Source organism: Rattus norvegicus, chromosome 12 (genome assembly GCF_021556685.1).
Source record: "Rattus norvegicus strain SHRSP/BbbUtx chromosome 12, alternate assembly SHRSP_T2T, whole genome shotgun sequence".
Classification (NCBI taxonomy): Eukaryota; Metazoa; Chordata; class Mammalia; order Rodentia; family Muridae; genus Rattus; species Rattus norvegicus.
In genome coordinates this window covers 5,423,748-5,450,171 of record NC_141545.1, presented here as the reverse complement: position 1 = coordinate 5,450,171, position 26,424 = coordinate 5,423,748, and the positions used below count along the sequence as shown (strand labels likewise).

Here is a 26,424-nt window from a genome sequence, read left to right as displayed (position 1 = left end):
TTTCTTCAGGTTAGTTTGATCATATAATCAAACCGTAACATAATTTTGTAATACATGCCATTTTACAGGATGCATGTAATAACAAGTTATGAGAAATTCGTACTCAAAATGTTACTGGCTGTTTATAGACATTTTAGTCTCAGCCAGTTCATACACGGAGACCTAAACATCCTCATATATACATCACCTATTTGTTGATTGTCTTAGTCTCCCTTTTCTTCTGTGTTGCCAAGGACTTCAGGAGGTCTCCCCTTGTCATGTCTGATCTTTATCAGCTTGGAAGGAACCCACAGCTTTTCTTCTCCTGTAGAAACATAGGCATAACCCCTTCCCCAGAATAACACATTTCCCATTTTCCATTCTGACGTCAGAATATCCTTAATATAATAAGCAGGCTGGTTTAGTTCAGTAGCCTTTTCCACAATCCAATGTCTTTCAGCAGCTGTGCTGTTTTGTTCATCAGCATTTAAAAAATTTAAGGTTAATAAAGTACTATGTAGCCTATCTCTGGAAGTTTTTGTTGCCCCTTTTTGCCTGTTAAGCAGCTCCTTTAGACTTCGATTAGATCTCTCCACAATCGCTTGTCCTGTAGGATTGTGTGGTATACCTGTAACATGTTTTATATTATAATATTCAAAGAAGTGCTTAATCATATTAGAAATATATGCTGGACCATTGTCCGTTTTAATTTGTATGGGTATTCCCATTATAGCCATAACTTCTAACAAATGTGTAATTACAGAATCGGCCTTTTCTGATGCTAAGGCAGTTGCCCATTGAAATCCTGAATATGCATCTATAGTATAGTGTATGTATTTCAGCTTACCAAACTCTGTAAAATGGAGAACATCCATTTGCCAAATTTCATTTCTTTGGGTGCCCTTAGGGTTAGTTCCTGTAGGCAATGGAGTTTGATTATATAACGAGCAAGTAGGACATTGTCTCACAATCTCCTTGGCTTGTTGACAAGTGATAGAGAATTCTTTCTTTAAGCCTTTGCTGTTATCATGGTGTTTTTTATGGAATTCTGAAGCCTCTAGTACACTTCCTATCAGTAGCTGGTCAATTTCATTATTACCTTGCGCCAGAGGGCCTGGCAGACCTGTATGGGATCTTATGTGTGTTATATATAGTGGGTAACTCCTATTTCTGATCTTTTATTGTAGCTGAATAAATAGTGATGTCAATTCAGAATAATCCTGAATAAGTTCAGCAGTCTCTATGTGTAAAACAACCCTTTCTGCATATTGAGAGTCAGTTACTATATTAAGAGGCTCTTGAAAATCTGACAACACCATGAGTATTGCATACAATTCAGATTTTTGAACTGACTTATAGGGACTCTCAGTCACCTTGCTTACATTTTCTGATTTATATCCTGCCTTTCCTGACTTACTGACATCAGTGTAAAATGTAGGGGCTCCCGATATTGGAGTTCCCTTTATTATATGAGGGAGGATCCAGTTAGTTCGTTTTATGAACTGAAGTCGCTTGCTTTTAGGGTATCTGTTGTTAATCTCTCCTAAGAAGTTACTGCATGCTCTTTGCCAATGTTCATTATGTACCCACAAAGAGGCAATTTCTGCATTAGTAAAAGGTACCACAATTTCAGCCAGATCCATTCCATCTAATTGTCGAAGTCTCAATTTTCCTTTAAGTATCAATTTAGAGACCTTCTCAATGTAGGTTTTCAGTTTCTTACTCTGTTTATGTGCTAAAATTATCCATTCTAAGATATAATCTTCCCTCTGCATGAGAATTCCTGTAGGGAGATGAGTAGAGGGTAAGATGACTAATATGCAGGCCATCTTTGGATCAATACGATCTAGATGTGTGACCTGCAATTTCCTTTCTACCAAAGCTAGCTCTTTCTCAGCCTCAGCTGATAGTTTCCTTGGGCTATTTAAATCTTTATCGCCTTGTAAATTTTGAAATAAATTGCTTAACTCTTGAGTGGTCAAGCCAATCACAGGCCTCAACCAGTTAATATCTCCCAGTAGTTTCTGAAAATCATTAAGTGTCCTTAATTGATTTCTTTTGATTTGCACCTTTTGTGGCCTAATCTTTTATAGACTTATTTTATACCTAGATAATTAATAGAATCCCCTCTTTGTATTTTCTCAGGGGCGACTCGTAATCCCCAGCAAGGTAAGGTTTTTTTCACTTCATCAAACATTCTTTCCAGGATATTTATATCTGAATCAGACAATAAAATGTCATCCATGTAATGATAAATAATAGATTGGGGAAATTGTTTGCGAATCATCTCCAATGGCTGCTGTACAAAATATTGACACAAGGTAGGGCTATTCAACATTCCTTGTGGCAGGACTTTCCATTGTATCTTTTTATGGAGCGACCTCTATTGAGGGTAGGCACTGAAAAGGCAAACCTTTCCTTATCGCCTTCATGTAGAGGAATAGTGAAAAAACAATCTTTTAAGTCAATCACTATAACAGGCCACTCCTTAGGCAACAAAGAAGGCAGTGGGATCCCAGGCTGCAGGGAACCCATCGGCTGAATAATCTTATTAATTGCTCTGAGATCTGTCAACACCCTCCATTTGCCAGACCTTTTTTTTAATGATAAATACTGGAGAATTCCAAGGGCTGGTGGACTCCTCTATATGCTGAGCCTCCAGCTGCTCCTGGACTAGCTCTTCTAATGCCTGTAGTTTTTCTTTTGTCATAGACCACTGATCAATCCAGATGGGTTGGTCAGTCAGCCACCTTAGTGGCAAGGCTGTTGTTGTCTTAACAGCAGTGGCTCCTTGGGGTAGCACTAAATTGTCAGCCTCTGCTGTATCTTGCTTATGGACAGCTTGGACAGTCTCTAACTGTCCTTGATAACATTCCCTGACTGATTTAAAGTTTTTATTAGGAGCCTGATGAATTTCGGGGCCAGACCCTGAAACTGAGGGGATATTAATTTGAGTTTTCCACTGCTGTAGTAGATCTCTTCCCCATAAGTTAATGGCTATATCAGCCACGTATGGCCTTAATTTTCCTACCTGACCTTCTGGTCCTATACATTTAAGACACCTGGTGCTTTGTTTCATGTGGGATAAAGTGCCAATACCTTGAAACTGCATATCCACTCCTTGAAGTGGCCAACTAGTGGGCCAAGATTTTGGAGAGATGATGGTAACATCTGCTCCAGTGTCAACCATTCCTTCAATTTCAATATTGTTTACCAGTATTTTTAGTTTTGGCCTTTGGTCCTCTATAGACGTTTGCCAAAATATTCGTTTTTCGCTCCCTTTGAGGCTTTTGGAATTCTACATAGGACTTCCCTCAGCCTCCTCTGGTCCCAGAACATCTATTTTTGAAGTCGTGCCGTTTAATTGTTCTAAGGAAGAGAACTCTCCCTGTCTGGCATTGGGCTCTGCGAGAGCCCCCCCTGGGAGTTTTTTGGGAGGATGTGGCCCCATCTGTCTGTTATTGCTCTACATTCCTTAGTCAAATGTCTACCTCTGCCACATCTTTGACACATTCCAGGAGGCATAGTCCCCCTTTTGGTATTACTTTGGTTTTTCTTGCAGTAATATCTGAGATGACCCTGCTCACCACAATTAAAACATTTGAAATCTTGGGTCATCTCTAGCTGCCCAGTGGCAGCTTCTCCTATCACAGTCGTATCAGGAGAACAAGATCCAACAAAGCTGTATATCTAATCCACTCATCTATTGGTGCAAATCTTGCCTTCAGTGGTCTGATTACTTCCCTGCATTCGGTATTTGCATTTTCAAAGGCTAAAGACTCAATTATCGCCTTTCTTGCTGCTGAATCTGATACACTCCTTTCCACAGCTGAGGTAAGCCTTTGTAAAAAGTCAGGGAAGGTTTCTTTAGGACCTTGTATGACTTGAGTGAATGTTTCAAGTCTTTTCCCTGATTCTGCGACTTTGTCCCAGGCCTTTAAGGCTGACAATCGACACCATGCCAGAGTTTCTTCATCATATAGAGCCTGCACCTCTACTTCAGCAAAGCGGCCTTCACCAAGCAGTTGATCTGTGGAAATCTTTCTGCCCCTAGCTCTATTTTGTCGTACTATCTCCCTCACTTCTTCTCTCCACCACGAAATCCATTGTAAATTTTCAGCAGGTTCTAGAATTGCTCTTACCATATCTTTCCAGTCTTGGGGGATTACTCTATTTTTAATAGCCCAAGAAATCAAGATTTGTTTTACAAATGGTGAATGCATTCCAAAATTAGTTACGCTTTCCTTAAATTTCCTCAATTCTAACACATCCATGGGTTGACATTCAAATTCTTCATAACCCTGTGGATGATCATCGTCTGGAGGCCTTTATTGTACACTAACTGGGTAGACTAAAGTTTGTTTCCTAATAACCTTAGGTTGGCTTTCCCTAATTTTATCTTCTTTCTCTACCTGAGTTTTTTCTTTAGTTGTAATTTTAAATTCCTCTCTTAAAGTCTGTACTCATGCTTCATATCTCTCCTTCTGTCTTTCCCCCTGTTCCTTGAGTTCCTGAATTCTCTGTTCAAGGCTTTGCTTCCACACGTTGAATTTTTCTTTATATTGTACTTCTAATAATCTGCTATCCATTATCTTTTGATTAATTTTAAAAAGTTATTCTCCAAGTCTTGCTTCCAAACCTCATTACTTTCTCTCTGCTCTTCAGTATTACCTGTGAGCTGTTGTATGTTCTGTTCTAACATCCTTTCTAGTTCCTGTCTACCACCTTCATTTTCATCTTTCTGTCTCTTATTCTGATCTATAATTTCCTGTGTCTTCAATTCTATTGTTCCTTCTAGGCTACATTGCCAAGACTTAATTTTCTCTTTCTGTTGTTCATGTTGTTCCATAATTACTTGTATCTTCTGTTCTAAGCCCTGCTTCCATAATCTTAGCTTCTCTTTATGTTGTAATTCTGATATTGCAGCCTCTGCCTTATTTTGATTTGCTAGTTTTAGTAAGTTATCCTCTAGACTTTGCTTCCAGATTCTATCTCTATCTCCCTGATGTTCAATTTGATCTACGAGTTGTCGAAATCTTTTTTCTAGTGCCTCTTCTAGCTCCTGTTGCCAAGACTTAAGCTTATCTCTCTGTTGTTCAGAGTCATGTATAAATTTCAGAAATTTCTGTTCTAGCATTACTTGTAATTTCTTTTCTAAGGCTATTAATTTGCTATTTAGGTTCCTGTCTTTTGAGAAGATATAGTAAAACAGAAGAATGAATATTGCAATACCGTTAAATGATAAAGTGTCTATTTCCTCAAAATTCACAACTGTCAGACCATTCAAAATATCATCCCATAAGGCCCAAAAGATATTCATTGTGTTTCTCATCTTTAAGTATCAAAAGGTTATATATCTCTCTTACATCAAAGTAGTACCTGATCCGAAGCCCTTTATACCTTTTTCTCCCTCCACCTCAGAACATGTGCAGTCCTCTCGATTCTTTGTTCCCAGAGAGGGGCCTCTTTGGGTTGTCTCCGGCTTTGCTTGGTCATGTGGTGATCTCAGGAATCCTGTTCAATGTGCCGGCCAGAAAACTCCCTCACAGGCAGTTGTGCTCTAGGTTCTCCTATCCCTTTCCTCGATTCTAGATGATGCCCTCGGCTGTAGCTCTCTGTCTGGGGTTTGGGGAAGGGAGCCTCTCTGCAGTTCTCCGTAGACCCCCTCAGACCCAGTCACCTCCCAATCCACCAGTACTCCTGCCTAGATATCTATCAGAGCCCTATTCTGGGGGTGAGAGGGAAGTAAACTTTTATCTCAGGTTAGTTGAGTTCTAATGGATACGTTGGGCGCCATTTTGTTGCAGTTTGTGGCAGTTTCCTCTCCAACGCGAATAGGCCAGTACAATGAAAACGCAACTCAATTAATATAAAACAATCTAGCGTCTAGATTGGGCAGATCCACCCTACACTGTCCTATTCCTAGCTCCCAAATCCCTCATCCCTTGCACCTTTTATTTGCCAGGTCTCCAGCTTCTCTTTCTCCCACGACAACTCTCTCCTCGCTTCTATCCTTTCTCCTCCCCTGACTCCTCCCCCTCCTGACTTCTCCCCTCTCCTGACTCCTCCCCTCTCACTCCTGACTCCTCCCTCTGCCCAAATCTAGAGTTCTTGCCTTTATTTTACAAAGTCAGAGAGAACTCAAAGGCAAATCACAATAATATATAATGTTGTAGAACACAGAATAGGGATTCTTGGTGAAAGCTTTGTGGATATGTGTCTTTCCTAGATGTCTTTGCCCTGGGATTTTTCTACATGACTTAGATATCCCCGCCACCATGCCATTTAAGTTTTGTTTTTCTTTTGGATGCTAATGCTGTTTGACATAATATCCAAGGCTGAACTTCCATACTGGGCTATGGTTTCAGACTTGATCTATAGCCAAGTGGCCCTCGGGTTGCTTCCTTTTGATCCTAGAGGTTTATTAATCTTTCTCGAAAGGCTTCCAGTACTTGATAGGATTGTGCTATATGCTGTCAGAGCAGAGTTACACAGAATTCATATGCTGACCATCCTCTGATGGTGCTTACCATTTCCAAGTCCTCAAATAGGGCAGCGCTTGGAAAACAAAATCACTGCAGGCAAAGAAATCATATATGTGGGTCTACCACTGGCTCCATGAGAAATGAAAGAGGAATATAGTTTTGGCTTACTGGTAGTATTATCCCAAGTCTAGGGAAGGGGACTCCTAGAGAGTACTAAGCCTTCTCCTCATCCATCAGAGTCTGTATAGCTTGTAGCTTTCATTTGGTCGGTGTGGTGACCTTAACATGTTCTAGGTATTTCTGCCATGTTTCTTCTCTATATCTAGACAAGACCTCAGGTGTACAGTCACATTGGAAATATAAAAAGCCTCTCATCTGAACTGTGAAATTCAAGGTGTGTTATATTTACAATAATTGAGTGGCCATTGCCACAGTAAATTATTAGGGGGTTTCTACCCCACCATAGATCATTTAGTTCCCAAATAAAAGACACAAAACTTTTAGATTTATAAGAAGCCTGAAAGTACTAGAACTGGGCAGACATCAACCCTCTGTGCTATTTTTCCTGGTTCCCTGTCAATAACCCTGAGGTATGGCTTGCCATGCCCTGCCTGGGCCACACCTGTTCTAACATTCTGGCCCTCATAGAAATATACTCACGGTCCACCTACCCTATGGGGTGGTGTCTCCTTCCTTCTCCTCCCATGTCCTTTCCTTCTCCTCATGGACCCTGCCTGAGCCCCCAAGCCCTGGAAAACTTTGCTCTGTCCCCTCTCTTCTGCCCAGCCCATGTTGTAGGGATTTTTATTAACCAGTAAGGGATAACTCGGGAGACAAAAACAAACAAACAAAGAAACAAACAAACAAACAAAAATCTGGTATACATGAGGATCTCCTTGTCCTGGAGCAACCAGATCTTCGGGTACAGAATTTAGCATTTGAATATACAGCAGGACCAGACCAACCCATTATATGCCAATCTACTTTGTAGCTGGACTCAAACCTTGGTTCTCACACCAGTTAGATGTTCAACTGTGGAGAAGTTATTTTACCTGTGTGTGACTCAATTCCCTTATTGCACAGTGAGGATGAAAATGAGTGTTTAATTCAGACTTGTCTTGGGGACTGATGAGTTAATGTACCAGTATTTAAATATTAAATACCATCTATTTTGCATAATTAATAAAAGTCTGTGGAAAGGGCAAAGTAATAAAGCCAGAAGAACATTTGATTAGAAAATAGAACCATACAACTACCTCTAATAATAAACTGAGAATCAGGGAATGGTGGAAGACTAAGACCAGAGAATTGGGAAATCAAGGCAAGCCTGGGTCACGTAATAAGATCCTATCTCGAAATATCAAGACAAGTCATTATCGTAGTAATTATAAATCAAGAAATAGCCATTGAAAAGAATTTACAAAATCAAGGCAATGGAGCAGTGTGGATGCTGTGTGTCAAGTCCCTCTGCTGTCCATCTCTGGGACCAAGTATGCACCAGATCAGTGACTGGAATTGAGTGCTGAGTGCCTGGAGCAAAGGGATGCTGGCTGAATGGCCACATTCGAACAGCACTAATACAGGACTAAATGCTAAGAAAAAAAAGTGACATCCAAAACATGTAAATTTTAATGTCCTCCAGAAAGGCAAAACCACAATAATTTTAGTTTGTCAAGGTGCTTGTGTCACAAAACTTCTAATATTGGTAAGGATGCGAAAAACTCTTCTGATGCAAACCAGTTGCCCATAAGAAGAACAACCACTGTCCTTACCAAGGTGACCTGGATGCTGTCAAATAGGCCGAGGCAGCCTGAACAGCCATCAGAGTAAGTTAAACACACAGATATCTGTCATTTCAAAAAGGGGAAAATGAGGCCTGACCCCGCCCCCCCTTTAAGGAAAACCAAGAATACTCCAGCATTGAGGCTTACAAATCAAAATATGCCAAGAAACTTCATAGAATATACATTTCTCCTGTGTGCTACTGAGTGTGCGGGTGTGTGTTTTGTGTGTGTGTGTGAGTGTGTGTGTGTGAGTGTGTATGTGAGTGTGTGTGTGTTTGAATGTGTGTGCATGTGTGTGAGTGTGTGTGTGTGTGTGTGTGTGTGTGTGTTTGTGTGTCTTTGTGCAGTAATGCTTCAATTAGCTGCTATGGTGAATACTGTCCCCAACTCAATTATGAAGGTTAATATTAAGTTGTAAGTAGTATGTGGAGAGTGGTCACAAAGAATAATTAGTAGTCTTCTTCTGTTAAGTTGTCTGAGACTTCCAATTGCTGCATGCTGTGAGTGGGCCTTGCATCTCAGCACACTAACGCTTTTATGTACAATTCCCGTGTGTTTTGCTTAAACAATTTTCTATGAAAAACTTTAAGAATTTTTTTCTCCCTTTCATTTTTTTGGGGGAGCATGGGTCTTTTTTTATATTTTTTTGTTGTTTGTTTTTTGTTTTTGTTGTTGTTGGTAGTGGTGGTTTTTTTGTTTGTTTGTTTGTTTTTTTGTTGTGGTTGTTGTTGTTGTATTTTTTTTATTTATTTAATTTTTTTTTTTTTTTGCTTATTTTAGGTCCACAGGATTTTCTGTAGCCTGTGAGGAAGTCCTAGATTTAGGACACTGGATATGTACACCTTAGAGAATTTACCACTTCACTGCACATTTTTTGTTTTTTTGGTTTCTGTTTTTCTTTTGAGATCTCACTGTGTGAGCAGAGGAAGCCCCAAGGAAGTGAAGCCCTGAGTGGATGTGTGCAGTAAGCATGAGCATGTCCATGCCAAGGACACAAAGCCATTTATCCATGGGGAAAAGGCGAAGGCCCCCATGCCCCTTGAGGCTCAGACACATGCCAAGTCCTTCTCAGGATGGTGTTGATAGTGTGTGCAGAAAAAGTCTACTCTACCTTTCTCCCTGGCCCCATCTGGATATTTACAGCCTGAAGACTGCTCCCTGCAGAGACTGCTCCTACTGAGATTAGCTAAATCTGCCCCTTGTCATTTACATATACATAGTCCTCCCCTCCTTGTTTATCTGCAAGTAATGCCCACTTCCTTGCTGCTGTGTGCAACATCACTGCTTTCTGGCCAACTATATAATACACATGCTGAGCTTCTGGGATGCTGCATTTTCTCCAGCCCATGGACCCAGCCTTCCCCATGTATGTGTGTCCAATGTCATTCTTCATTTCCTCCTCACTCCCGGTCAGGCCCAAGTCCCTGGAGCCACACAAAGGACTTGGCAATCTCAGTCTGCTCCACTTTGAAGGAAGTGCTTACTAAACTGAAATCTAAAGGACACAGTGGATTAAGCTCCCTATCAAGTGTCTTTGGTGAGGGTTGGGGTGGGTGTGAGACCAGTTACATTCTGACTATTGCAGAAGAGTAAAGGATTCAGTTTGCTTTTGGTAAAGGTAAGCTCCCCAAGAGGCTATCATTGCCAACGTTTTCACAAGTCACTTCTAGGAGGTCAACTGACTCCTAGGTGAGTCTTTGGTTACACTGCTTCAGTTTTCTGTGGCTACACTGTCCAAATGGCACCCACTGGTCACACATGGCTATTTGAGACAAACTAAACTTAGAACTAAAATCTTCCTCTTTAATTACAGCAGGCAAACCAGGAGCAAATAGCCAGCCAGAATCCATAGCCAGAAGCACAGCAGATATTGAATATTTCTATCATCTAGAAAAAACTCATGAACAGCAGTGGTCTAGGTTCCTGCTGTCTGGTTTTTCCTTCAGGGAGAATTACTTGCTGTACCAATATCCAAAGATTTATTTTTAAAGCAACTATTCCAAAATATGACTTACTATCCCCTAAATTAATCCAGTTTAAGTCTACGATGCAATGGTTCCCCATAAATCTACCCAAGTTCATCACTAGACCACGGAACAAAAGAAAAAGAGTGTATGCTGTTATATAAAATAGTATGCAACAGTAATGACCACTGCATAATTATACTGCACTACTTTTTGAATTCTTCAAAATTCATGCCTTTTATTGCTAGTTGTACAAAAATACAGTATTCTAGAGTTGAAAAAATATTATACAGTATTTCATTGAGACTTTAAAATTTATTATCTTTTGCTAGTATTGTTAGATTCTTTATAAGAGTTTTACTTTGTGGATTTTTTTTTTTTTTTTGCCAATCTGGTCACTATTTGATGCCATTTCAACGTTCTCAGGATTTTGTCGAAAATATTACCACAATGATATAGTGATACTCATTTTCTTTAGCCATTTACATATGTATATATACATATATGGGAAGTTATATATACATATTTTTATGCTATACTGTTAGAATCCAATTCTATTATACATCAACATATACAGTTTGCTCAATCTGATTTCTGTGAATGTCATCAGTCATGGGGAAATAGTAAGAGCCTGAATAAACATGGACAATATTTGCAGAATGCACATAAAATTGAAGATGGTATATAAGCAAAAATGTGAAGTATATCACTTACAGCCTTCATATCGAATGCACTTTAAAATGTTTAATAGATGAAAAATATTTCAATTATCTTTACCCACTTTTTTGTTTTTTTCTTCAAAATGTGTCTCCTAGATGATTTGAATTATATATGCCGCTCAAGATTCTTTTGACAACTGTAACCTAATGCCTTAAATGTGTTTCTGATATTTCTATTCAGTTGATCACTGTTCAATAACTGTACCAAGTTGATAGGTGTAATTTTATTATCACTTTCAGAATGTAAATTTCATGGGTGAGTATACACTTTTGATTCTAGCTCTTGGGTGGCATAGGCAGGTGGATCTGTTTTTTGAGGTCAACCTTGTCTACATAGCAAAACCCTATCTTAAAAAATCAATCAATCAATAAGCAAATAAATAAAAAGATTCTAAAATATTTGAAATTCGTATGAACACAACCACATCTTTAATAACAATTGAGTTTTATTGCAGATAATTAGTATAATTAATATTTACAAAATGTTACATAGTGTCATATAGGAACTCAATTTCATTGTAAATTAAACCTGCTTTTCTCTGTTCATTGGTTTCTCTTAGTTAACATTTTCATACACATATACAATTTATTCCGATTATTCTCTCCCCCACATCATCTCATCCCTTCCCCTATGACTTAAACATACATAGTCTTCTAAATTTAGGCTTTCCAATGTCTGATTTCTCTTTTATTTATTATACATTCTTTTACTTTTCCATCTACATTTTATGGTATCATAATAAGAAACCCATTCTGTCATTAGCTTTATCTCAGTGTTTGGTAGGAGACATTCACATTCTTCAGTAGCTTGTCATCAGTGCAAGAAATGACATCGAGGTCTCTCTCTGTGTCTCTGTCTCTCTCTGTCCCTGTCTCTCTCTGTCTCTGTCTTTGTCTCCCACTCCTATGTCTCTATGTCTCTCTGTCTCTCTGTCTCTCTCGCCATCTCCTCCCCAATTGTTTTGTTTTCTAATATAAGGTCTCAGACTGTAGTCTAGGCTAGCCTTGAACACAAGGCAATCCACCACCATCAGCCTTGTGAGTGTTGGGATTCCAGGCATACACCATCTTGCCCAGTGAATTTTATGACTCCCTTATATCCCTTTACCATTTCTGAATTATTTTTAATATTGCTGTGACCCTTTTCTAGCTTCTAGATGTAGATACATTAACTTGGTTAGAAGGTTTTAGTTTTTAAAGATTTATTTATTTATTTATGTACATGAGCACTCTGTTTGCAAGTGTGCCTGCATGTCAGAAGAGAGCATCAGACAGAAGAGGGCATTGGATCCCACTAAAGATAGTTGTCAGTCACCATGTGGTTGCTGGGAATTGAACTTGGGAGCAAAGGAGAAGTAGAGCTCTTAACCGCCAAGCCGGCTGGCTCTCCAGCCTGAAAAAAAAGATATTAAAATTTCATTCTTTTTTGTGTTTGTTTGCAATCTTTCTTCTTGAGAACATTGTGATGGAATGTCCAAATGGTACTTAGTGGCAGTTGGTGTAGAAGGAGCCATACCTGTGTTGCTAATTTTTTATAGTCAAGTACACGGATACAGTCTACTCCAGGGAGAATCTCGACTGTTTCTCTGTTGGATGGGTTCCCTCCTCTTTTTCTTTACTTGTAAAATGTTACTGAGGTTTTGTACTTTTATGATGAAGTTGGGGCTCAAAAAATTCATACTGTTTTGAAGAAAGCATGCTGTACCTTAAAACTTTATCTTAGAGCAATTTAAGTAGTATAGGAATGACTTATTTTTTAAAAGCTTTGGAAGAACTCATAACTAATGTACTGGGAAAATATCACCTAGCTCACCCAACTGTTTTCTGTTTCTGACTCTGTGTTTTTATTACATGCCTGTGCAAAGTCAGGAAAGCATGACTATTAAATCAATTAGTCAGTCACTTGCAGCTCAGAATAATGGCTTTTTGTTGGTTCCTTTGTTTGCAGGCTGGGGATGAAACCCAGGCCAAACCCTTTACCACTAAGCTGAATAACTAACACCGAACAGTGTTTCTTAAAATGTAATAAAAATCAATTTAACCTTCTGCTGATCAAAGTACCTTTTTGCTGTTTTTTTAGTGGTTAACAGTCTGCCAGTTTGTCCTGATTTGTCAGAAAGCATACTACTTTTGTGTTGGATTACTTTATACGATTGTGTTTTTATTTTCTTACTGTGTTTTGGCTCATTACTTCCGTGCTAGGCATTTTGGGTACAGAGTTAATATGTGTTCGTTGTTACTCTAGTTTCCTTCTGAGAGGACTAGTGTGGAACATTGACTTTTATTTTTCTGACCTTGTCTCTGTAGAACACTATTCTTTTTATTTAAATGTAAATGTAATGGGAGAATATGGTGTCGTAGAATTGATGCTCTTGTTTCTTGTTTCAGCAGAAGGGCATTTGTCTATTTCTATATACAATTAGTTTGTGTAACTAAAGAGCATGTTTTAACCCTTTGTTCTCTGTATACTCTCCATATGTTGCGTAGTCTGCTTTACTTCTCCTGTTCCCCTGTCAGCCGTGGACTTTCTTTTCAATTTGTCTGAAGATTCTGTCATATATTATAGTGCCTTCACCTGCAGTCATATTTCTCAGGGTCCCCTGCTGTTCCCATATGTGCTTACAGAGGGAGCTTCCAGGATGTTATGACCCACCCATAGGTTCCTATTCTCAGCATTCAGTTTAATTCTTGCTGATCATCTGCTCTCAGTGTCCTGGGATTCTTAGTCATCTCAGCACTTGCCCTTTGCAGAGAGCCCTCCTGCCTGAGTCATGTAGCCAACCCTGTGCAGTCAATGGCCTTGCTGAGGTACATTTTGTCACAGGCTGATTGGAGACACTTTGTTGGACTTCCTAGATAAGCCATTGCATCATCTAAATGAAATAGGACTCTGGCAGGCAGTTTGGGGAAAGTTCTCTCGTTAGCCTCCTCCCCGAACAGGGTGAAATTAGTACAAGCAGTTCTCTCTGTGTCTCCTTCATTTAATCTCAAATGTTCCCTTGTTGCTTCCAGAGGAGCTTGAGGTCAGATGTCCACCAGATGGGACCGAGCTCAAGCCCCACCAATTCTTTAGTTTGGAGCAGCTGGAGTAAAAGGAAGCTCTGGTTTTAATCTTTTTCTTCCAGAATCCTTCTGCCTTAGTTACATCCCACCATCATCCTGGAGGTTCAAGACTCACACTCCTTTAAATACAGGAGGAGTGGAGGAGGCAGCTGAGTCTTCTCTGTGCAGTTCAGAGATTGGAGATGTCTTTTGTAGAGTAGGGTGGGGTTTAAGCTACATCATAGTGTAAGAGAGATCTCACTTCTTTGTCAGGACACTCATCATCCTGACTACTTATTTCTCTCCATAAAATGGGGAAAGAGCAGTAACAGCACATGTGTATTTGTGTGAGTTAAGAGAGGAGACTCTGAGAAACCTTTAAACGAAACCAGGTGCCTGATACAAACTCACTGCTTCTTTGCTGAGCTACATGGACGAGCCTCGAGCTTACCAAGATGGTGATGGTTCCTGGATATTTGGAAGTATCTTGTTGTCCTGTTGTTCCAGGGAGGAAAATGGGGAAAGAACAAGAAGATGGGCATTCTCCAAACCTCAGTGCTCTGGTTAAGGTATTAACTATCCAGGTGACTGTTGTGGGACTGTTCTGGAAACGATGGTCCTGTCTACAACTACCCATTCTATTGACCTGTACTTTAGTGGATTGCGTCCTTGAAATTGATCAGTCGTGACATAAACGGGGTTGGCTCAAGAAGAGCTGCATAATTTCAATTATGCTTTAGCATCTTGTCTGTGAAATGGGAACAAATGTGTGCCTGCTCTTGCTATGCTGTTTTTCCTTCTGTCACAAGGGAGTGGTGTCAGCTCAGAGGGACATAAGCATGCTTTGCGGACAACCTGGATGTGAACTACTCTCTGATGCCCTATTCACCCCAGAAATCTTAGATGTTCTTAGGATTCTTGAATTCTTAGAATTCAAGCCTCTTACCTGAGGCTTGGAATCAGCCGCACATGCCAGGAGGACCACTAATACACCTTTCAGTCCTCTCTGCTGTTCTGTTCTTGCCTGCATTCGATGACTGAGCTGGCTGCACAAGGAAGGCCCTAGTTCTCATATGTTCTTTCATTTTCATCCTGGGAATATTCCCAACCTGTGATCCTTGTTACACCAACCTGCCTTTCAGAATTGATGAGTGCACTTCTCTAAGACAGTCTCTGTTTGCTAAACAGGCACCTCTCTTTTTCAAAGAGATCATCTGTTTCTCTCAGGGTTCTAGTTCTCCCTCTTTGGAATCAGCAGCTTAGATTTAGAAGACTAAAGCAGTTTTTATTTTTTAGGGATTCTTGTTTTTTTTTTCCTTGTTTCTTTTTTTTTCCACCTTACATCCCAATAAGCCCCTCATCCCTCTTCTCCTCCCAGTTCAACACTTACAAATCCTTCCCCCACTACTTCCTCCTCCTCCCTTCTTCTTAGAGAAGGGGAAGTCCCACTTGGGTACTGCCACACCCTGGAACCTCCATTCATAACAAGACTAAGTGCATCCTCTCCCACCGAGGCACAAACAGGCCGTCCAGTTAGGGGAAGAAGAACCAATAGCAGGCAACATAGTTGGCAACAATCTCTACTCCAATTGTTAGGGGACCCACATGAAGACCAATTAGCACATCTGCTACTATGTGTAGGAGGCCTAGGTCTAGCTCCCAGCATGCTCTTTGTTTGCTGGTTCAATCTCTGTGAGCCCCTGTGAGTCCCAGTTAGTTGACTCTGTAGTAGAAGACTAAAATGTTTTATAGGTCAATATGGATGGATAAGTGGATGTGCAAAGAACTCTAACTTCTATGAAATTTACAATGCCATGAAAACACTTCAGCAAAAATTTTGGCATACTATTTACAATCTCTTGAACACCATTCCTCACAGAACAGGCGTGATGGAAATCCCGTAGTAACTGAAGAGGCATAGGCATGAAGGAGGAGAAATACTTGCTTACTCTATTGTTTGTAAGGAAAAAAACCTCTTAACTGAGCTTAAAAATCCGGTTGCGAGTCAAGAATTGCATGTTCCAAGAACATGCCTCTTCCTGTCACCATATCAAGGTACCAAACCGTTGGCTGCCTGTGGAGCCAGTATCTTTCTAACCCACATGTGAGCAGGAGTTTGTGGGAGACAAGTACTTAGGTCAGGGATCAATCAGAACCTGGTACAGGTCTTGGGTCTCTGGCATCATTAGTTATAGATATGCCAAGATGCTTTGGGGAAGGTTTTAATTTAAATCCCAAGTTTATTTCAACGAAATCTCCCTGATACGATCTGTTGGGAATTTAGAGTGAACTAGACAAGTGTTCATTTTGGAGGGCATTTGTGAATTAGACAGTAGGTCCATAAACAACAACCAAACAAACAAACAACTAAGACAACAACCCATTCTGGGTGTATGACTCTCAGGATGCCACTACTCAGTTCAGAGCTCTCAGTGAAAGGGTTGAAGAATCTTTGTTGGCTACATCAATTTTTTTAATTGACATGTAAATGCAGAAGATTAGAGTCCACTACAGGAGTGGCAGGATCCTTTAGGTGATTAGTGAAAACATCACTTTTAGAGAACTCCTACAGGAAGACCCCTTCATTCTGTCCTGTTGGGTTTAGCAGTCCAGGGACATATAAGGAATTGATTTCTGTATGTGAAATGGGTTTGCTCCACTGAGGAAGTTCAGTGGGAGCAGGATGGAAGGGACCGGGTTGTGAGTGAGGGGCTGGCAACAAGGTGCAGAACGAAGACCATGGCCCGGTGCCCTGCGGCCTGCCTGTGGGATGTGAGCTAGCTGCCCCCTCAGGATGCCTTCAGGTGAGGACAGGTGGGGGTGGCTTGTGCCCTGCTGAGCCGGTTTAGGAGAGTGTCAAACACAATCTCAATGCTCGCACTGGAGCCTGAACAGGTCACCGCAGCCTGTAGGGGGCAGCGTGCAGCTCACCAGGCGATGGCGCGGGCAGATCATGGTGTGCCTGAGCCTCCGAAGAGCCACGAGAGGGGACTGAGGGGCCTTGGTGGAGCCCGGACCTCCGCGTTACGCGCCTCCTCGCGTTGCCCGTGTTGCGGAGTGGCTGCATGTATCCTCCCCACCCCGGCTCCACCGAGCATGAGCCTGGACTGAGGGCACACAGAGCTCTTCAAAGAGCGTGGGACCTTAAGGCACTGGGAATTCGTAGGTGAGCGCAGGGCCTGACGGGAAGCGGCGCGCGCGGTATTTTAGGCGACTGCAGTGGCGCGTGTGCTTGGGCGTGTTTTTCTTTCACACGTGCCAGCAGTGGGGTCGCCGCTGAGAGTGACTAAACTTTCTCTCCCTCTCCGATCGCCGCAGGCCAAAGAGGTGATTCTGCCTGCATGATGTCCTCCTTGGTGGAGGCGAGCTCTTTGCAGGCGCCACATCGCGATCAAAAAGAGAAAGAAAACAAGAAAAGAAAAAGTGGAAGAAGCAGCCAGGTAAGGGGGTGGTAGCGGCGCTGGGGGTCACCTGTGCAACTGTCCGGCGCGCTTTGACTGTGGCGGGGTTTCCAATGGTGACCTCAGCCTCGGAGTGTCCAGGGACGTAGCCCGGGCCAGTCCTGCCAGGGTACCTCGAGGCATGGCACTCGCACAGACCCCTAGCCTTGCCGCAGGTCTGGTCCCCAGGGACAGCAAGCTGCCAGAGCAGCAGCATCAATGTAGGTAGGAGACCCGCGGGCATTCTTGAAGTCACTCTCCCAGCCCCGGGGAAGCAGTGCCAGAAGGAGGCGTTGCAAAGTGAGCCCATTGGGTAGGGGAAGCGAGGATTCAGGGATGTTTGGAGAGCTGAAGCAGGGATTGCAAAGCCCATGGCATTGAGAAAGAATGGACAGGTGATTTGGAGTGTGCATGAGAGCTGTGCTCTGGCATCCCCAGAGCAACTTGGGGCTCTCACCTCTCTCTAGATTGACTTGAATTAAATGGCCTTGTACCTCCCAGGGCAGGACAGGCTTTTCAGAGGCAGCTTAGCCTGGTGGCGCCCTCCATGTAAAGTTTCTATTGTATGTTAAAGAACGGGAATCGGGGATCGTGGGAATATATTTTCTTAAAACCTCAGGCAATGAATATATATATATTATTTAATAGATTTCTTCTAATCTATTTGTAATTGGTTGCGCCTTGCAAGGGATTGTATTGGGAGGATGTAAAATACCCCTCCTTCAATTACTTGGAGAAAGGGAACAGAAACAGAGATTCCCTCTTTTTTAGCCTGCAAAGCTCTGAGAGATTACAGCTCCGCATAATTTAATTCTTCCCCTACCTGCTCTGAGCAGGCCTCCAGATCAGCAAGTGCCTTTGGAATGGTTTTGCTTGTTTTCGTTTATTTTCCATGGTGCTGTTTAGAAGGCCACGAATTGTTATGTGAATTTTAAATTTCAGGAGGTGACACCCAGAGTTTATGGTGGTTTCGTTCAAATATTGCCGTGTAGTTGCAGCATAAAAAAATATTCCCTGTGACAAGAAGTGGAAAAAGAAAGTTGATAAGCTAAGAAAAGTAAAGCCTTGAGCCAGACCAACCATTTGGCTTCCTCAACTATGGAGATAGTATGGAATGTTGCTTTTTCAGAATCGAAAGGGTTTTTAGAACAGGGCAGTGAATACTGTGTGGTGCTAACCCGTCCTTTTTGTGGCTGACAACAATTAGGATACAGGTCAGAATGTGCCAACAGCACAGAGTTGGCACTGGAGGCATTTGAACTAAGAAGTGCTCAGGAACTGTGAACGTTTCTCTGTTATCCATCTAGTGTAGTAGAGCACTTTGATGCTGTGTAAGAGGCCGTTGTGAGGGCTGGAGAGATGGCTCAGTGGTTAAGAGCACCAAGTGTTCTTCCAGAGGTCCTGAGTTCAAATCCCAGCAACCACATGGTGGCTCACAACCATCTGTAATGAGATCTGATGCCCTCTTCTGGTGTGTTTGAAGACAGCTGCATTGTCTAACGTATAAGTAAGTATATTGTACAAAAAAAAAAAAAAAAGAGGCCATTGTAAAACTGCATCTAGCCTTGTCATCTACTGCTTCAGTTTCTATGCGGACAGGGCACAGTTGGAGAGCTTCAAGATCAAGTTCATTGCCTGTCTTTAAAGATCAAGTGTATCACCTAACTTTTTTTTTTCTTTTTTTTTTTTTTCGGAGCTGGGGACCGAACCCAGGGCCTTGCGCTTGCTAGGCAAGCGCTCTACCACTGAGCTAAATCCCCAACCCCCATCACCTAACTTTTAAACCAAGAAATGTAGTGTCTTTTTTGCTGCTTGTGTAGCTTTTAGTGATGTATCTTATCTCCTATTACATCCTTTGTTTCCATGATAGTTGTTTTCAAGTATATATGATTATTGATCCTATTTGTAGACCTATTCAATATTTCTGCTTTTATTGGTTAAATATTTTTGGTGAATTTGCATTGTGATATCAGTAAAATCCTATGTGAATGTTTTAGAGAATATACTGGTTTGTGTAATTTGCCCTCAAGGATTTTTGGTGGCCTGTATTCGCATTTAAAAGACTCGAATTTATACCATCCATAGCAGGATTGATAGGGAAGCACAATGGACAGTGACAGTGTTGTTCCCGTTGACAGTTGTGGGAGCCAAGAAAGAAGTGTGACTTGCATATTTGCGACTAACAAAATCGAGACTGAGTATCATTACTGTTGAAGCCCATGTAAAAAATGATGAAATTTTCAGAAATCACCAGTTAAGAAATTGTAGTGTTGCTTGTATGGAATCTGAGTTTCAAAGTTATGTTTTTATTAAGTTTTTATTCACCATTTCACCCTTAGATGCACAGTGCTAAGATCATAGTAGGTGCTCAATAAATCACTTAACCATCAGGGCAGAGGAATGGTAAGAAAGTATGTATTTTCTATAAGTTCTGTTAGTTTTGGGAACAGGTGATTTTAGGTTTACCAGTCATATCTTGGTATCTTGTCCCACATAAGACAACTTGACAGAATCCCCTTTCTGGCCATTATGTTCAAGTTATTTTTGTCTTAAGCCTTCTTGAAAATCATGGAAGTAGTGTAGAAACTTGATTATACCTGCAATATAGCGAAAAAGGTCAGTCTAGATAGGTAAGCAGTTATGTTTCTCCATGAGCTGATGTCTTTAAAATATGTAAATTTTAGGAATTTAGTGTTGTGTTTTCTAAAGATACATTGTACAACATACAGATAACATTGTAATAGAATAAAGGAATCTTTTGATTTAGCACCAAATTCCATAAAGCAACGACTACTGCATGGCCATATGAATACTCTTGGCCATATGAATAGCAGAAATTGTATTTCACTTTTTTAAAGCAGTAACAAAAGTACTTAAGGTTAAGCGGAGCCCATGGGAAAAGGTCCCGGTGGTGTTTCTCTTTGGTTTCTTGTGCTCTTTCTAGAGAATGGCTTTAAGAAATAAGTGCGGTCAGGTGGTCAGTGTGGTCAGGCAGTCATGAGCAGATGGTTAAGCAATGTGCTAGGACCCCATAGACCACTGAGCCCAGGTGAAGAGGAGAGGCTAGGCAGTGAGCCCAGCTGAAGAGCAAAGGCTAGCCAGTGAGCCTAGCTGAAGAGCAAAGGCTAGACAGTGAGCCTAGCTGAAGAGCAAAGGCTAGCCAGTGAGCATGACTGAAGAGCAGAGGCTAGCCAGTGAGCCTCGCTGAAGGCTGAAGAGCAGAGGCTAGCCATTGAGCCTGACTGAAGAGCAGAGGCTAGCCAGTGAGCCTCGCTGAAGGCTGATGAGCAGTGATTTTAACATTTCGATATAAGTTCTTCAGTTTTCCTAAAAGTTTGTACAAAAGTTTGCCTCCAAAAAGTTCGCTTAAAAAGTTCTCTTTGCACTCTTCTTATCTCCTTTCCTCTTGCTCTTATGTCACAATAATTTCCTTACTCTCAAGGCCTTATTCTCAACGCTATGCCTTTATTTCTAAGTTCTTCTTGAGTTCTGTCCTGTTCGGTTCAGTTCTGTGTAAAAAGCTTTCTCTCTCTTTGTCCTCAGCATTTGTATATCTTTCGGAATACATCATCACATGGTAAAAAGTTCACCACAAGTTTGCACACGAATTCAAATCATAAGTTGAATAATAAGTTGACAACAGAGAATATTTACATGCATATCCATTAAGAGTAATTATCAGGATAAACTGTCATCATCTGTCACTGGCTCTACAGGTTCGTGGAGAGTAAAAACTGTAATTTTTGTGAGAAAAGAGTAAGTGAAATTACCTATAGGCAAATCCAGTCAATTTTTTATGTTCGGTCCTTGCACCTATAGTAAGTCATTAATTCTCTTTTTATGAACTTTGGTTAATTGGTTTATACGCTCTTAGAATGGGCTCTAATTTGGAGATGCCCGCTTGGTATTGCAGAAGCAATTTACTCATGACACTTTAAGAATGGCAGAGTTTTCAATGCAATTTTGATTATCATAGAGAACATAAGAGCAGTCCTATTATAAACGGGCTTTGAATTACTAATCTAATTTTAGGAATTCTTTTACAATCATCATTAAGAAGTAAGAAATCATCTATTTGTCGATACAACATCACTCCAAGACAATACATCTTTGTTCTTCTGTGGTGATCTGTTCAAAAAAGTAGACTAAAGAGCATGACAAATACAGAGGCAGATGCTTACAGCCCACCACTTAGCTGAGAACAGGGTCCTCAATGGAGGAGTAAGAGAAAGGATTGAGGGAGCTGAAGGGGTTTACAGCCCCATAAGAACAACAATAAGGAACACCCAGAGCTCCCAGGGCTGACACCGTCATCCAAAGAGTACACATGGACAGACCCATGACTATAGCTGCATATGTAGAAGAGGATGGCCTTGTTGGGCACCCATGGGAGGAGAAGCCCTTGGTCTTATCAAGGCTTGATGCCCCCGTGTAGGGGAAAATCAGAACAGGGAGGCAGGTAGGCCTGGGTGGTTGGGTGGGTGTGGTAACACCCTCATAGTAGAAAGGGGAAAGGGGTGTTATAAGGGGTTTTATGGATGGGAAACCAGCAAAATTGATAACATTTGAAATGTAACAAAAGCCCTCTGTGGGTAGGGGACAGCGGATAAGGTGCTGCTAGCCCCCTACTTCCCTGCTGCCTCCCTTTGTTCGTGACTCTGGTGCCAGGTGTCATCCCGGGACTCTCCATGGGCTGCTGCTGGCACTGGTGCTGGTGTTCAGGGCCAAGAGCATGATGAGCAAGGAGCACATAGTTTGTCCCGATTCAGAGCTGGGCCAGTGGCCACCAGAGGACAAGCACAGCTTCCTGTACGATCATGAGGTCTTCCTGGGCAAGGAGAACTCCAAGACCTTTGATAGCTAAGCCTGGATGAGAGCAAGGAGAGGCTGGGGAAAATTGTTGATTCAATTGACAGTGATGGAGGCAGCCTTGTTACTACTGAGCAGCTGAAAGTTTGGATCAAACAGGTACAAAAAAGATACATCTACCATAATGTGGCTAAACTCTGGAAGGATTATGATAGGGACATAGACGAAAAGATCTCCTGGGAAGAATACAAGCAGTCTACTTTTGGCTACTACCTGGGAAACCTTGCTGAATCCCAAGATAGCTCTGATCTTCACACCTTTAAAAAAATGCCTCCATGAGATGAGAGGAGGTTTAAGGCTTCAGACATTGACAGCAACCTTACAGCTACTCGAGAGGGATTCATTGCTTTCTGAACCCAGAGGAGTTGAAACATATGAAGGAGATTGTAGTTCTGGAAACCCTGGAGGATATCGACAAGAACAGGGAAGGACTTGTGGACCAGGATGAGTATATTGTGGACATGTTTTTCCCACGAGGACAATGCCCCTGAGCCAGACTGGGTTTTGTCCAAATGGGAGCAGTTCAATGATTTCCCAGATCTGAACAAGGATGGGAAGCTGGACAAGGATGAGATTCACCACTGAATCCTCCCTCACAACTATGACCATGCAGGGGCTGAGGCCCGGCGTCTGGTGTATGAGTCAGATAAAAACAAGGATGAGATGCTAACCAAGGAGGAGATTCTACAAAACTGGAACATGTTTGTGGGAAGTCAAGCCATCAATTACAAGGAAGATCTTACCAAAAATCGTGATGAACTTTGAAAGCCACTCATCCTCATGTGGCCTACCGTCATGGGCTTTGTGCAGATGTTCTGGGTGATTACTATAGTTGTCAGTTGTATAGCAGTTGTGTCCCTAAACCATGAGAAACCTTACTAAAGCTCAAATCACACATTGCACCTCAAACAATAATAGTTCTACACTCCACTTTCATCAATGGACAGTTCGGGGAAACAGAAATTAACCAGAGACATAGAGAAACTAACAGAAGTTATGAAACAAATGGATTGAACAGATATTTATAGAACATTCCACCCTAAAACCAAAGTATATACCTTCTTCTCATCACCTCATGGTACCTTCTCCAAAATTGACCATATAATCGGTCACAAAACAGGCCTCTACAGATACAGGAAGATAAAAGTAATCTCATTCATCCTATCAGATAACAATGGACTAAGGCTGGTCGTCAATAACAACAAAAATGACAGAAAGCCCATATATACATGGAAGATGAACTCAATGTCAACTTAGTCATTGAAGAAATAAGAAAGAAATTAAAGACTTCTTAGAATTTAGTGAAAATGAAGATACAATATACCCAAACTTATGGGACAAAATGAAAGCAGCACTGAGAGGAACTCTCATAGCTCTGAGTGCCTGCAAAAAGAAACAGGAGAGAACATATGTCAGCAGCTTGACAGCACACCTAAAAGCTCTAGAACATGCATTAAATAAACCCAAGAGCAGTATAAGGCAGGGAATAATCAAACTCAGGGCTGAAATCAACCAAGAAGAAACAAAAAGGTCTCTACAAAGAGTCAACAAAACCCGGAGCTGGTTCTTTGAGAAAATCAATAAGATAGATAAACCCTTTGGCAGACTAACCTGAGGTCACAGAGAGTGTATGCCAATTAATAAAATGACGTCTGAAGAGGGAGTCATAACAACAGAATCTGAGGAAATTAAATACACTCATCAGATTGTACTACAAAAACCTATATTCAACACAACTGGAAATTGTGGAAGAAATGAACAATTTTATAGACCGATACCAGATACCAAAGTTAAATCAGGAACAAATAAACCATGGAAAAACCCCATAACTCCTAAGGAAATAGAAGCAGTTATTAAAAGTCTCCCATCCAAAAAGAGCCCAGGACCAGATTGGTTTAGTGCAGAATTCTATTAGACCTTCATGGAAGACTTCATACCAATACTGTGCCAACTATTCCACAGTACAGAAACAGACAGAGCACTACCAAGTCCCTTCTTGAAGCCACAACTACTCTTACACCTAAACCACACAAAGATACAACAAAGATAAAGAACTTCAGACCAATTTCCTTTATGAATATTGATGCAAAAATGCTCAATAAAATTCTTGCAAACTGAATCCAAGGACACATCAAAACGATCATCCATCTTGATCAAGTAGGCCTCATCACAGGGATGCAGCAATGTTTTAATATACGGAAATCCATCAACGAAATACACCATGTAAACAAACTCAATGGAAAAAACCCATGATCATTTCATTAGATGCTGAGAAATCATTTGACAAAATTCAATACCCTTTCATGAATAAAGTCCTGGATAGATCAGGAATTCAAGGCCTATATCTAGACATAGTAAAAGCAAAATACAGCAATCCAGTAACTAACATCAAACTAAATTGAGAAAACTTGAAGGAAAATCAGGTTTTCTAAAATCAGGGACTAGACAAGGCAGCCCACTCTCTCTCTACTTTTTCAATATGGCACTTGAAGTCCTAGCTATAGCGATCAGACAATGAAAGTAGGTCAAAGGGATACAAATTAGAAGGGAAGAAGTCAAAATACTAATATTTGAAGATGATATGATAGTATACTTACGTGACACGAAACTTCCACTAGAGAATTACTTAATCTGATCAACAAATTCAGCAAACTGTTGGAGTATAAAATTAAGTCAAAGAATTAAGACTTGAATAGCCTTCATCTATTCAAAGGGTAAACAGGCTGAGAAAGAAATTAGGGAAACGATACCCTTCACAATAGGCCCAAATAATATAAATTATCTTCGGGTATTTTAACGAAACAAGTGAAAGACCCACATGGGGTCGGAGGGGGGCGCTGGAGGGGGCTTATGGACTGGAAACCTGGAAAGGGAATAACATTTGAAATGTAAATAAAGAAATATATCTATTAAAAATTAAATTTAAAAAAATAAAAAAAAAACTAAGAAATAATCAAAAAAAGAAAATGTGAACAAGAAAGAAATTTTTGGATTTGAAAAACGATGAATGCCAGGTATTTGACAAACTGTATGACCATGGTAAACCCTTTAATAAATTTGAGAATTTTTTTTTACTTGTTAATGAACTGGGTCTTTTTTTTCCATAGTGAATAGAAATATAGTCCCTTTCTGACTGTGAGGCTAGGAATCCAGATGTAGTGGAATTTATTATTTGTTAAGTCCTGAACCATTGCGCCTGCCTCTAACACAGCTTATGCTAAGGCAACAGGCCAAGGGGACATCTAAGCCATAGACCAAACTATCTGGACTAACAATTACAGGTGAAATTCCTACTTGTAAATGGGAGGAGAGGAATAAAGGATACCTGTGAGGATTGAAAAAAAATGAAATATACCCCCAAAATCCAATAAAAATGTCAAAAATAAAAAGAAGAAATAAAAGAACTTACAAAATGCAAAAGATTGGGGTGTCATTCCACAGTCATGATGTGTTTCTTCTGTGATAACTTACAGATTAACTCACCTCTCTATGACTGTTTTCTTATTTGAAAGTAAGTAATGGCATCATCTGTGGACTGGTTGGTAAGAACAAAAGCTTTGCCTAACTTGAATAATAGGTTCCTCCAGAGCATGTGCTTAACATTCTAAGCACAGAGATATTTGCTGAGGGGAGTAAAAACAATATCTAAACATAAAACAGTGATTCAAAAAAATTCTGCATGCTGGTATTAAAGGTATGTTGAAACTTTAACCAGCTTTGTAGGTATTTCTAATAAACAAACGAAGAAACAAAAATCCTATTACAGTTCTAGCAGTTGCATCCAACAAAGAGAGAGCTGTGATTAGTGTGTGCTGCTTCTTTCCCCAGATACCGCTGGGCCTCAGGCCTGCATCCAGTGAGCTGGAACTAAGAGCAGCCTAGTTGAAATTCCTACTGCCATGGCAGGATTCTGCAGGAATATTTTCCTTTGACAACAAGGAACCTGTGTGGAGGAGACCTCTTGGTGGATCCTCAAGGACTCTGCAGTTCCTATTCTACAGGGAGAAGCCATGCCAGGTCTTTGAGTAAGGCCAGCCAGTTGTTTGGGGAAATCTCTGGTCTTGTGGCAGAGGTCAAGGAATGGGTGAAAGAATGGCAGTTCCGCTGAGAGCAAAGGCTACCCCTTCTAGGCCTATGACCTC

General features: G+C 41.0%; 1 long non-coding RNA gene and 2 pseudogenes across 2 annotated transcripts in view; 2 read left to right on the top strand and 1 right to left on the bottom strand.

The window, feature by feature from the left end:
- Nucleotides 1-26,424, bottom strand: part of LOC148001994 (uncharacterized) — a 741,081-nt pseudogene that overhangs the window by 246,480 nt on the left and 468,177 nt on the right. The window lies entirely within an intron of this gene.
- Nucleotides 17,183-26,424, top strand: part of LOC120099624 (uncharacterized) — a 67,546-nt gene continuing 58,304 nt past the window's right edge. The window contains exon 1 of the long non-coding RNA XR_015634496.1: nt 17,183-17,413. This is a non-coding gene — a long non-coding RNA (uncharacterized LOC120099624). The remainder of the gene's footprint in view (nt 17,414-26,424) is intronic.
- On the top strand, nt 19,520-23,394 carry LOC148001999 (reticulocalbin-1 pseudogene; annotated as a pseudogene).